The sequence below is a fragment of the Cryptotermes secundus genome, unplaced genomic scaffold, assembly GCF_002891405.2.
Source record: "Cryptotermes secundus unplaced genomic scaffold, Csec_1.0 scaffold238, whole genome shotgun sequence".
Lineage (NCBI taxonomy): Eukaryota > Metazoa > Arthropoda > Insecta > Blattodea > Kalotermitidae > Cryptotermes > Cryptotermes secundus.
In genome coordinates this window covers 2,111,779-2,124,102 of record NW_019728500.1, presented here as the reverse complement: position 1 = coordinate 2,124,102, position 12,324 = coordinate 2,111,779, and positions in this window count along the sequence as shown.

Below are 12,324 nucleotides of genomic sequence, written 5' to 3'. Positions count from 1 at the left end.
AAAAGGAAAGAAACAACTGGGAAGACCAAGGCGTAGGTTGGTGGACAATATTAAAATGGATCTTAGAAAGATAGGATGGGATGGTATGGGCTGGATTTGTCTGGCTCAGGATAGAGACCAGTGGAGGGCTCTTGTGAACACGGTAATGATCCTTCGGGTTCCATAAAATGCTGGGATATTCTTGAGTAGCTGCAGAATTGGCGGCTCCTCCAGAAGGGCTCAGCTCCATGAGTAAGTAAGTGAGTAAGTATTTTAAAAACGAATAAGTATGAAATGACGGTCCACTAGAATGATTATTTATCGCACAAGATACATGGCTCCCGTGTTAATGGGGAAGCATAGGAACCTGGGTCGGTGGGAGGGGCTTGTAAAGAAAGGGCGGACATCCAATTTCTGTTTTCTATATAATCAACAAGAAGGCCTGGTGGTGAGAGAAAAGTCGTTGCCTGCTATCTCGTTGCGGGAGAAATTTTGTTCCGTAAATAACGTTAGAATTCGTAAGAACGCAGCACAATTCTTCGTTATGGCAAATAAATGTCTGTTGACAATACAAAATAAATATCAATATTTGTATTATTATTTATCTAATAAATCAGATGTTATAATCCACAGTTTCAAGTGATGGGAGGGGAGAGAGAGAGAGAGAGGAGCATATTTGAATATTTCATTGTTTAGTCGGATGAATATTTCCTATCTCTGTAACAGGCCGTGGAGGCCCATAGGTCTCTGAGACGTCGAGGCTCCCACGTTATCTACATAATCGGCTCACCGATGGCAGTGAAGTTGTATGAACTCTTGTAATCGGTTGGACATATACCTAATTCGATGGGAGGTATAATTCCATTTCTCCTCCCCCCCCCCAGTTTCAAACGTAGTGGGTGTACACTACATTTTGTAGTTTCCTGAACTGCTGTAAGCGATAGTGGACGTATCTTTCCTAATTTATCTACCCCAAAGTATGTTCCCGGTAAGCATAACATGTCGCCACTGAAACTCGCTGTGTAAGAAGTTCAAATATAATCTTCATGGGATAAAGTTCAATACAACACTATAGAAAATCTTGGACTATGCATGTAAAATTTTGCAGCATAGTTGAAAGTATTTTGTTAGACGGGCGTAAAATGTTGCGAATTAATTAAAAATTAAGGACTAAAACAAAGACAGCTCAATTCGTGCATTTAAGAAAATGCTTCAGGTGATAACGGTAAATATGTCGAGAAATAAAATATAAAGGTAGACACTGATGTTCTTTTATCAGAGATAAGTAACGTAGAAGATGGAGCGCTCGGATAGTGTGGTCTAATTGAATGAATGAAGATATAAAAATTACACTTCCCCACAAAAGAAAGTTGTACTGGTCATCACCAGAAGGAGAAAGAGGAAGAAGAAGAGACATACATGTAACTGGAGAACATATATTACGACCGTTATACTAGACAGTCAGGGACTCCAGTGACCCATGAAGACGCGGATTCCGAAATCCAATGAGAAATCTTGTAATCCTGAATAAATAGTAACAACACTAATTTTGTTCTTTGTTGTGGAAGTTCAAAATATGTTAACAGCCGTGGCTACAGAACTTAGCCAAAGATCTCAGATTGTACGTCACAAAATATAAATTGCTTTTCTCTTATTATTAATGTTTTTATGTAATATAAAATCATACCATTTTTACATGTATCGTATATTCATAATATTTAGATAATTCTCGATTATATCCTGAATCTTTTATTATTAATGTATGTTAAGATATATATCTATATATATTCTGATCTCCTGTGGCAATGGCCTCATAATTATATGTATAAAAGTTATGATAATAATGAAAATCATGATCTCTATTACAAAAATAATTTGATAGATGGTTCTATAATTATGATCAAATTTATACATGTCTATGAATATACATAGCTTATGTTGGTTTATATATCAAAGACGTGATCAATATAACTGATCTTTGAGAACTAACCTTTTTTTCCTTTCAGCTGTTTTAGTATCATCGATAAAAGTTCAAAATTGTGATTTTTATATAAACGCGTTTTTAACATTCCTTAAGGCGTTGTCTATTTCTTTTTCGCTTTTATCTGATGTGTGTTACATATATATTTTTTCCCCGAAATGTCTTGTGTTAGTTGTGTGTGCTGATAAATTTTAACCAGTAGCATCTTACGGAAGCAAAGATCCTTCCAGAGAACGTGCCAATTTGCATTAAGTACAGGATGGCCCGCAAGAACTGTAATTTTGTAAGCAGAATTATTTTTTGCGTGATAGCAGAGAGGAAAGTGTGACTCTGTGACTAAGTACTATATCTTGTAAGCATAAGGATGTGACAAGATTATTGTGATCAATGAATTGCAAGGGCATTTTCCCGATGAACTGTCAGAAAATATAGTTGAAAGGGGTCCTGATATGTGCCATCAAAGCAATGATAAAGAGAAAGACAATACCAACACATCACTCGGGACATTACGTGTCCTCAGAGAAACTCAAAATATACATCAAATTTATTATTATTAAACTTAAACATATTTTTATTATATTTTGATATATCGACCCAATGTTAGGTAACGGCTTGATAAACACGTTCGAGAGGAGACAGATTCTTGGTTAACAGCCCGTTGCTGGGTAATGCGTACAACAATACGCGACAACAAAGGACATCCGTCGTTGGGTAACGGCCAATAAACACGCATTCTTAAAGTTTTTTCCTTGGGGTTCGTTCCCTGTAAAGGATGCCCTATTGTTGAGAACGTAACTCTTGGACTTTGTTTATTGAGCCGTTGCCTAGCTATGGTCATATGCATCAATTTATATTAAGAGACAATTTTTCGAAGATCCTATATCGTGGAAGATAGAAATGAATATGAATCAATGACCGGAAGTGACATATAACGAGGCGGTCTTGTCCCATTTAATGACACTATCTTAGAATGCGCCTGTGGGGTGCAGGGAAAATAATCAAGATTCTCAATTAAGATTTTTTAACTTTTAGACAGTGGTAACCATTCAAATTGCATTCTTCTGTGTTGTGACACCGTGTAGTCTTGTAGGTAAATACCCAAACATTCCGAAGGGGTATGCTACATGAAGGTAACATATGCCTTCTAAAATTTGGTTTCCACTTCAAAGATTACAGAGTCACAACCGATAACCACAACCCGAAGACATGTCCCACTAATGCAGTAAGATTTCTATAGAGCGACATGTTTCACAGGTAAAATTAAAGTAGACCTTTTAACTTAGTTAGACACAGAATCCTAAAGACATGTTGCTGTATATATTTACGTTAACATATTATTAACCCCTGACCTTGATCAAGCGATAATTGATTCGATTCACGTCCAGGGGAGAGATCCTGGGTGCTCATTACATAGGAAGTTGGGCGCGCCCTGTTCAGAAGAGAAATGTCACACTCCCTTTGAAATTAAAACCTTGGTCATCCATCCACTAGCCTAGTCACTATACTGACTGAGCAAAACTCCGTGGCCTGTAGTCTGCAAGCGAACTATACCGATCGAGCGACCGCCGCTTGTCGGCGAAGTTAGTGCCAAATTTGCGGATAGAGGGTGTCACGTGGTCAGCGCAACGAATCTCCACGGCCGTTAATCTCGGTTCTCTAGACCGGAGCCGCTATTTCCTTGAAATAGCTCCTCAGTTATCTTCACGAGGCTGAGGGGACCCCGTTCCAGACCCACTACTTCTCAGAAAATCTGGTAGAGCCGGGAATCGACACCGGGACCTCTGTATTTGTAGCAGGGAGCTCTGATCACTAGACCACAAAGGCGGTCTCAATGACTGAGCTACAACAACAAATTTGTGTACACAATGAATTAACATCAAACACAACGACAATGAAATATAGTAAGGAGCGAGTTGCGAAAATGTTTGCATTTATTTGAACTCATATTTTACTCTATTAAACCCTTTCAATTATAGTGGCTAATGCATATATGTATCAACGTTAAGATGCTGCATTTTCTCACATAATGTACTTAGTGTTTTACATCTTTCACTTTCCTATATGGCATTAACCGACTGGTCTGTTTAATGCAACATATATCCTGTGAATAGGAATTGAATTTCAAAATATTTCAAGAAATTTATGCTTCAAAGGAACTAAAATAATAATAGAATTTATGAGCCACACTGTAACAGAGATCACACTTATGGATAGGGCAGGAGGCCGGTAGCTGAAACACGGTAATAATTTACATAATTTGTTAGGTTGGAGTTTCCCAAGTTCGATAACATTATAATTACCTGGTAATAATAAACCAATGTATTATTAAATGTGTATCATGTGTGTGTGTGTTGCAAAATAAGCAAACAAAACAACAGAGACTTATTTTAATAAATTGAATTCGTAACCAAACTGACGTTTTTTTCTTTAAGAATTTCATGTGGTTTCTCCGGAAATTTATCTCCTTTCCCAACACTTCTTTCCAGCAAACATTCCTACCATATTATCATAAATTAATATTAATATTATTAATTATAAATATCTTAAAACAAAAATCTGAGAGTGGATGTAATAAAATCATTAATTGTAACTATATATTGATATCACTTAATATATTTGCAGTTAGGTTGATTAAAATTGATTAAAATGTGTTTAAACGAAACGTATAGTAAAGTCCGTGTAGGTAAACATTTGTCTGATAAATTTCCTATCCAGAATGGTCTACAACAAAGAAATGCTTTATCGCCACTCCTTTTCAACTTTGCCTTAGAATATGCAATTAGGAAGGTCCAGGGAAGCCAGGTGGCACTGAAACTAAACGGGACACATCAGCTGTTGGTCTACGCCGATGATGTGAATCTACTGGGTGATAATGTAGATACCATAAAGAAAAACACACAAACTTTAATTGACGCAAGTAAACAGATTGATCTAGAAACAAACACAGAGAAAACTAAGTATATGTTGCTGTCTCGTCACCAAAATGCAGGGCAAAATCATGACATAAAGACAGGAAACAGATGTTTTGAAAATGTGGCAGAGTTCAGATATTTGGGAACAACGATAACAGATCGAAACCTGATTCAGGAGGAAATTAAAAGGCGATTGAACTCGGGTAATGCTTGCTACCATTCAGTCCAGAACCTTTTGTCTTCTCGTCTGTTGTCCAAAAACATAAAAATGAGAATATACAAAATTATAATTTTGCCTGTGATTCTGTATGAGTGTGAAACTTTGTCTCTGACATTAAGGGAGGAACATACACTGAGGGTGATAGAGAACAGGGTGTTGAGGGGAATATTTGGACCGAAGAGAGATGAAGTGACAGGAGGTTGGAGAAAACTGCATAATGAGGAGCTTTATAACTTGTACTCTTCTCCAAGTATAATTAGAGTGATCAAGTCGAGGAGGATGAGGTAGGCAGGTCATGTAGCACGAATGGGGGAGACGAGGAATGCGTATAGGATATTGGTGGGAAAGCCAGAAGGAAAGAGACCACAGGGAAAACCAAGGCGTAGGTGGGTGGACGATATTAGAATGGATCTTAGACAGATAGGATGGGATGGTATGGACTGGATAGATCTTTCTCAGGATAGTGACCAGTGGAGGGCTCTTGTGAACACGGTGATGAACCTTCGGGTTCCATAAAATGCTGGGAAATTCTACAGTAGCTGAAGAATTGGCGGCTCCTCCAGAAGGGCTCAGCTCCATGAGTAAGTAAGTAAGTAAGTAATATATTTGCACATCAAAAAGTTCAATACTTTATAAACTGCAACAATTTACAAATTTACAGGGTAAAAAATAATATAAATTTCTAAGAAGTAACGTAGGTTATTAACTCAGGACCACGATTCCTGCTACTTCCCCGGAATACTGTTCGGAACACCAAGTACAGATTTTCTTAATAACCTAACCATTCAAAGCATAATGATCATTGTACGCAGGCGTACCACACACGGTGGTCGGCGGGGTGGGGGGGGGACTAGGCAACTGTTCTTCCCGCTCCCTGGATGTTTGAAAATTTAAAATTGAAAACACAAGGAAATAAACAAAATATGAATAATAAAAATTAAAATACATTTTTAAAATCCTTATACTCTCAGTACAGAAAACCCGTCTAATAGTCACGCACCCTCCCTACATGTGACAAAATTATTTCAAACCAATCGCATGACAGGGAGGTGCGGGCCGATAGAGTGCAATCAATACAGGCCCAACTGACTAGGCTACTGGCTGGGAGACCGAACAATTAGGATTCGATTCCCGGTAAGGAAAAATAAAAATGTATCTCCTCCCAGACTTGTTCTGGGGCACACCCAGCCTATTATATAATGGTATCGGGGCCTTTCCTTCCCTAGATAAAGCGACCAGGGTGTGATGCCGGTAAATTTCAAACTGACTGCGCGACGTCACATCACAGAAGAAAGTAATCTTGATTGTCACAGCTCTAGAACTAAGTTAAATTTCACTGGCTTTATAGCCCCCTTAGGCCATGGCCTCTGATTTTCAGTTTCATGTTCTTTTTACAGACCGTAGGACTCCTCGGACGAGTGATCAGCCGGTCATAAGGCCTCTACCTGAACACAGGACAACACAAACACAGAATGAACATATACACATACCAAACATCCATGTCTTGTGTGGGATTCGAACCCATGATCCCGGCTTCCGAGCGAAAACAGTACATGCCTTACACTACTCGGCTACGGTGACCGGCTTGTATATACTTATATCATATTAAAGTCTAAAATTAGGCCGCGCCATAATTCAAGCGGTTAGTCGCTGGTTTCCCACCGCGGCGGCCCGGGTTCGATCCCGGGTCTGGTCAAGTGGGATTTGTGGTGGACATAGTGGCGCTGGGGCAGGTTTTCTCCGAGTACTTCGGTTTCCCCCGTCAATCTTCATTCCATCAAATTCTCCATCATCATAATCACCCGGCGCAGGTACAATAGGCCAATCAGTGGCTGCCGTGCTAGTGGACCCAGCTGGACTCCACCCCTACTAAGCGAAAAAAAGGCTAAAATTTATTATTTGAAATATTCATCAACACTCTTACTGTACAATTACGGAATTCAGAAATAATTGCCTCTACATATATTAACAAGAAGAGTTCAGTCTTCAGGATTCTTACAGTGTGTAGTTCGGAGTGAAACAAACTTTTCGGAAGAACATATCGCCTCCGTCTTCAGGGTCGAAGAATAAACGAGAAAAGAAACCAACAAAAGCAGGAATCCATCTGGCCCTGCTGGTTTATTCCTTGGCCTACTCTGAAACCTGAAGATGGGGCAGTCACGTATATGACATATTGTGATTCATCCGAAACGACAAGGCTTTACACCCCAGTATCCGTACTCTTCATATTCACAGCGGTGAGAACCTCATAGTCAGCATATCACAGTTACATCTTTAACAAATGAAAGTCAGTACCGGTAAGGTAAATGCAGAATCGCAAATAACGCCTATGAAAGATGTGTTTACTTCAAATGAAGAACACATGTCAATGCTTCTTGAATTGTTTCAATGAAAATGTAAGATTGATTGGTCAAATTGTATTCATAAGGGAGGCAAGAAAGTCATACAAAATTTACATGGCAATAAAAGGTGATTTGTCCCTGTGCTTAACTAATTAATCACAACGCCATTAAGGCGTGTAAGGGAATGGATGTATACATCTACATATTCTTGACCTCGCGAACTAGCTGGAGGTGAGTGGCCAGCTTCACTCCCCCGGGGAATGAGCCCCCGGTACCCATTGGATAAGAGGCTGGGTGGGCCACAGGTTTGGTCTGGACGATTTGGAAAAGAGAAAATTTTTTGCCCTACCGGGGCTCGAACACCGACCGCTCTGTCATCCAGTCCGTAGACAGTAGCTATACCGACTACGCTACCACAGCTCACATTTACGTGACAATACCTCTTGGAAATCGGCTAGCTGGAGGAAATTAAAATCAAAGAACAACGCTAAGATGAATCATAGAGAAACATGTTCTTTTTTTTTTCGTTTTTAATTACGGGAATTGAATAGGAGCGATTCAGGATCTTGTCAATCGGCGAGTCTTCGCATTATCGACGGTGAACCTTGGAATTCCGCCGCCGGAAGCTTCGTCGTCTATGGCCGCTGTTGCAGACATTTGCGCGGTAGGTGGGCTGAATGAATGGGCCGTCTAGTACGGAAATGCCATCTGTCTGATGGTGACGTAATCAGCTTCTTCAAATTCAATGAATCGTTAAGATCCTTGAATAACCATGCCAAGTCATCACAAGTAGTCACATTAGTTAAGACACGGTTTCTTCTTGTTGCTCAATTTCACGTAATTATCTAACAATGATAGTAAAAACAATAAAATTGTCCTTTATGACTGCTACATATTGCACATACCATCTGCACTAATTTCCAGTTAGGTTTCTTGGCTGAAATGTTCACTAGACGAAAGATCAACTCATTCAAACAAGGAGAGGTGCGTTTGAATTGTGGAAGCAACAAGCCAGAATGAGTTCACACACACTCGGAAGATAAACTGTATACAATTGCTCTTATTATCACACTTAACAAGATATTGCAATCATTGGGGGTAGAAGAAATAAAGATTTTAATAGACAACGAGGGGGTGCGCGGTAGCGCAACTGATTGAGGCACTATACCACAAACCAAAAGGCAACGGGTTCGATTCCTGATCAGAGTATTGGATTTTTCAATTTACCTAAACTTTCCAGCCGCACTATGGCCCTGGGGTCGACTCAGCCTCTAACAGAAATGAGTAACAGGAATCTTCCTGGAAGTTAAAGATGGCCGGCGCGTAAGGCTGACATCACCACCATCTGTGAACCGACTGTCTAGAAAATGTGGAAGCCTCGATGTCTCAGAGCTCTATAGGACTCCACGGTCTGTTACAGGGATAACCTTATCTTTTTTTTTAATAGATGATGAAACAGTTTCTTTGGCTTCTGCACTCAAAAGCAAGAAGTTTCTCTGAATAATTTGAAAGAAGATTACTGTCTTCTGTTATACGATACTTCTGTAGATAATTATCCGTGGAACAAGAAATATTTACAACGTAAAATTTTAATTCTACTTACACTGACGCAAAAAGGCTGTATACAGAGAAATGAAAGTATAATATAAGGACGCGAATTTCCAAATTATACACAACATTATCCAAATAGAAAACAATTCAATAGACAAGTAATAAATTCATAGTTACTGGAGAATATTTAAATGTAGAGAAGTACTTTCAATTTTTTTTGTCCCTGTAAACTTAAATCTCATCCTATCTAATTCATTATTTTATCTACATTCTATACATTTCGACATTATAACATACTTTTACTTCTAGTCTAGATATATTTGGTTGACTATGTACGAACACTTCATGATGTCAGTTTAGGATAGAAACATGCAGTGTATAATAACAAATAAACAAAAAGAAAGACTTCGTAATATACATCTGTGCGACAAGTATTCTCATGAATTAAAGAACTTTAGTTTTTCTGCATCCAAGTTTTCTTGCCATCTTGCGTCTGCATTACAAGGCAACGGGATATACTTGTCTCTAGGCTCCTGTCACCCTCGTTGGTGGAATGAATTCTTATATAAATAATTCCGAATATTTTTCGAGATATATTAAACGCGGCGCCAAAAAGTCCCGAGTTATAGATAGCTACATACTTCAATGAAACTTTGCGGAAATAGGACGTGAGTTCATAATACCCATCGGTCAAAGCCCCTTTTCCTGTTATCTGGTTACCAGACAGGCGACAGACATACATGTCCGAGATTATAAATAAGCTGAAGTTTTTATTATTATATCTCCTTCATAAATTATTTATAATCACTGGTACATACCTGCTAGCGATTAAAAATTAAGTCTTAAAGTATTTTACGGTCTAAGGATAAAATTGCTTTCTGCTACTAACGGCAAGATTGGCGAACAAGATATCGTGTTATAATGTCTGGCTTCTCGGATCTCAAAGAAGATAGACGTGTCTTCACTATAAATAATTTGTGCAACTTGCTCTTAAGAGGGGCAATTTCCGTGTTATGTGATCATTATCTTCGTAATAAAATAATTACAGTGAACTTGGTGTGGCGCCATGTTCGCGTGACGTGTCATGTATGCTAATCCATTTGTCTTGTCGTCTCCTAACCTTGGATATTTTCGTTCCCAGATCACGTATCCCCGACAAGCCGGAGGTAGACACATTTCTCTCTTCTGTCCAGTTCTCACGCCAGTTACCGTCAAAACTTCTTGGCCAGATTAAGAACTATCTAGTCCAGTCCTAGACAACCTAAGATCCGTGGACTATTCCTGACTTTCCAGACATCGCAACGTTCCTTGCTTAGTCTGAGAATAAATTTGGCGAACTCATCGCGGTATAAAAGTGCTACATACCTCATTGCTGGGCCGCGCCATAGCTCAAGCGGTTAGTCGCTGGCTTCCCACCGCGGCGGCCCGGGTTCGATCCCGGGGTCTGGTCAAGTGGGATTTGTGGTGGACAAAGTGGGGCTGAGGCATGTTTTCTCCGAGTACTTCGGTTTCCTTTGGCAATCTTCATTCCACCAATTGCTCCACAGTCACCCTCACCTATCATCTGGGGCTGGTACAATAGGCCAGAAGTGGCCGCAGTACAAGGGAGTTAGTCCCACCCCTCTAGCAATAAAAAAATACCTCATTGCTCAATATAACTGTGGTCGCCTTCGAAATACCTGTACTCCCTTGTGAAGCTATGCATCGATGCCAGCGTCTTGTCCACCCTTCGAAACAATTTTGGAACTAGCTTTATGGAATGACCTTCAGAGCTGCTGTCATATTACTCCTGATGTCATCAATGTCATCAAAATGCCTTTCTTTCAATATTTCTTTTATCTTCGGGAACAGAAAACCGTCAATGGGGTCTACATCCGATAAATGTGTGTGGGGGGGAGGGGGGTGTTACAGCACAGTTATTTCTTTACACCCTAAAAACTCTCTCACAGACAGACGGAATCAGCCAGTCGAAACGCCGCTACATACACAAAGGACAGTACAACCACAGAATAAGCGCACACAGACATGCCTGAAGCGGGATTCGAAAACACAATTCCAATGATTGAGCAGGTGAAGACAGTTCATGCCTAGGCTAGGAACACACACAGCGACATCGGTCGTACGACGTCCGTACGGTTCATGTCGCATCAAGTAGTAGAATATAAAGTGTAGTCTTAGCTTTCATACGTGACGACATGCGACATCTACCGTACGACAGTCGGAGAGCAAAGAAATGTATTTGGTCGCTCTAGTATGAAAAGGAGGTCGTACGACAAGAAAATCGTACGACGTTTTTTCTTACGACCGATGTCACTGTGTATGTTCCAGCCCTTAGACGCCTTAATCCTCGCGGCCACTGTGATCGACTATTTGAAGCAGAGCCACGCTTGATTTACGCGGTAGGTGCATTGCTGAGAAACTTCGCGAAAATTAAAACCGCGTAAATGAGGAGTCAATTATCCGTAAGCAATGAAGGAAACTTGGGGGTTTCGTACACGAGTTAAGCCAAAAAATATCGTTATACTTGTACATATCTGTTCACGTAAAATATTATACTAAATTTATTTTATTTTTAATATTATGAAGGGACAGGAGGTTGGAGAAAACTGCATAATGAGGAGCTTCATAACTTGTACTCTTCTCCAAGCATAATTAGAATAATCAAGTCAAGGAGGATGAGGTGGACAGGTCATGTAGCACGAATGGGGGAGACGAGGAATGCTTATAAGATATTGGTGGGATAGCCAGAAGGAAAGAGACCACAGGGAAGACCAAGGCGTAGGTGTGTGGACAATATTCAAATGGATCTTAGAGAGATAGGATGGGATGGTATGGTATGGATTGGATATATCTTGCTCAGGATATGGACCAGTGGAGGGCTCTTGTGAACACGGTAATGAACCTTCGAGTTCTATAAAATGCTGGGAAATTCTTGAGTAGCTGCAGAATTGGCGGCTTCTCCAGAAGGTCTCAGCTCCATGAGCAAGTAAGTAAGTAAGTTTATTTTATTTAAGATATCGGTACAAGCAGCGGTATATGTATATCTTCTACTGCCTTCAACGGCATGATATCGTGTCATGTTGCATGTTGCTGATCGCCTAACATATGAGTCCCAAGGGACTCGGACCCGAAAAAGACTGCGCTAGCAAGGCCCAGCAGGCCCACCAAGACCTACTGACTAACTGACTGTCATTTCATCTCTCTCCGGTCCAAATATTGTCCTTAGCACCCTCTTCTCAAACACCCTCAGTCTATCACACTGATATATTGGGTTTTTGGACTTTATCCATCGTCTTGGTTTTTAAGATAACTAATAAAAACACGACGTTTCGGAAACTG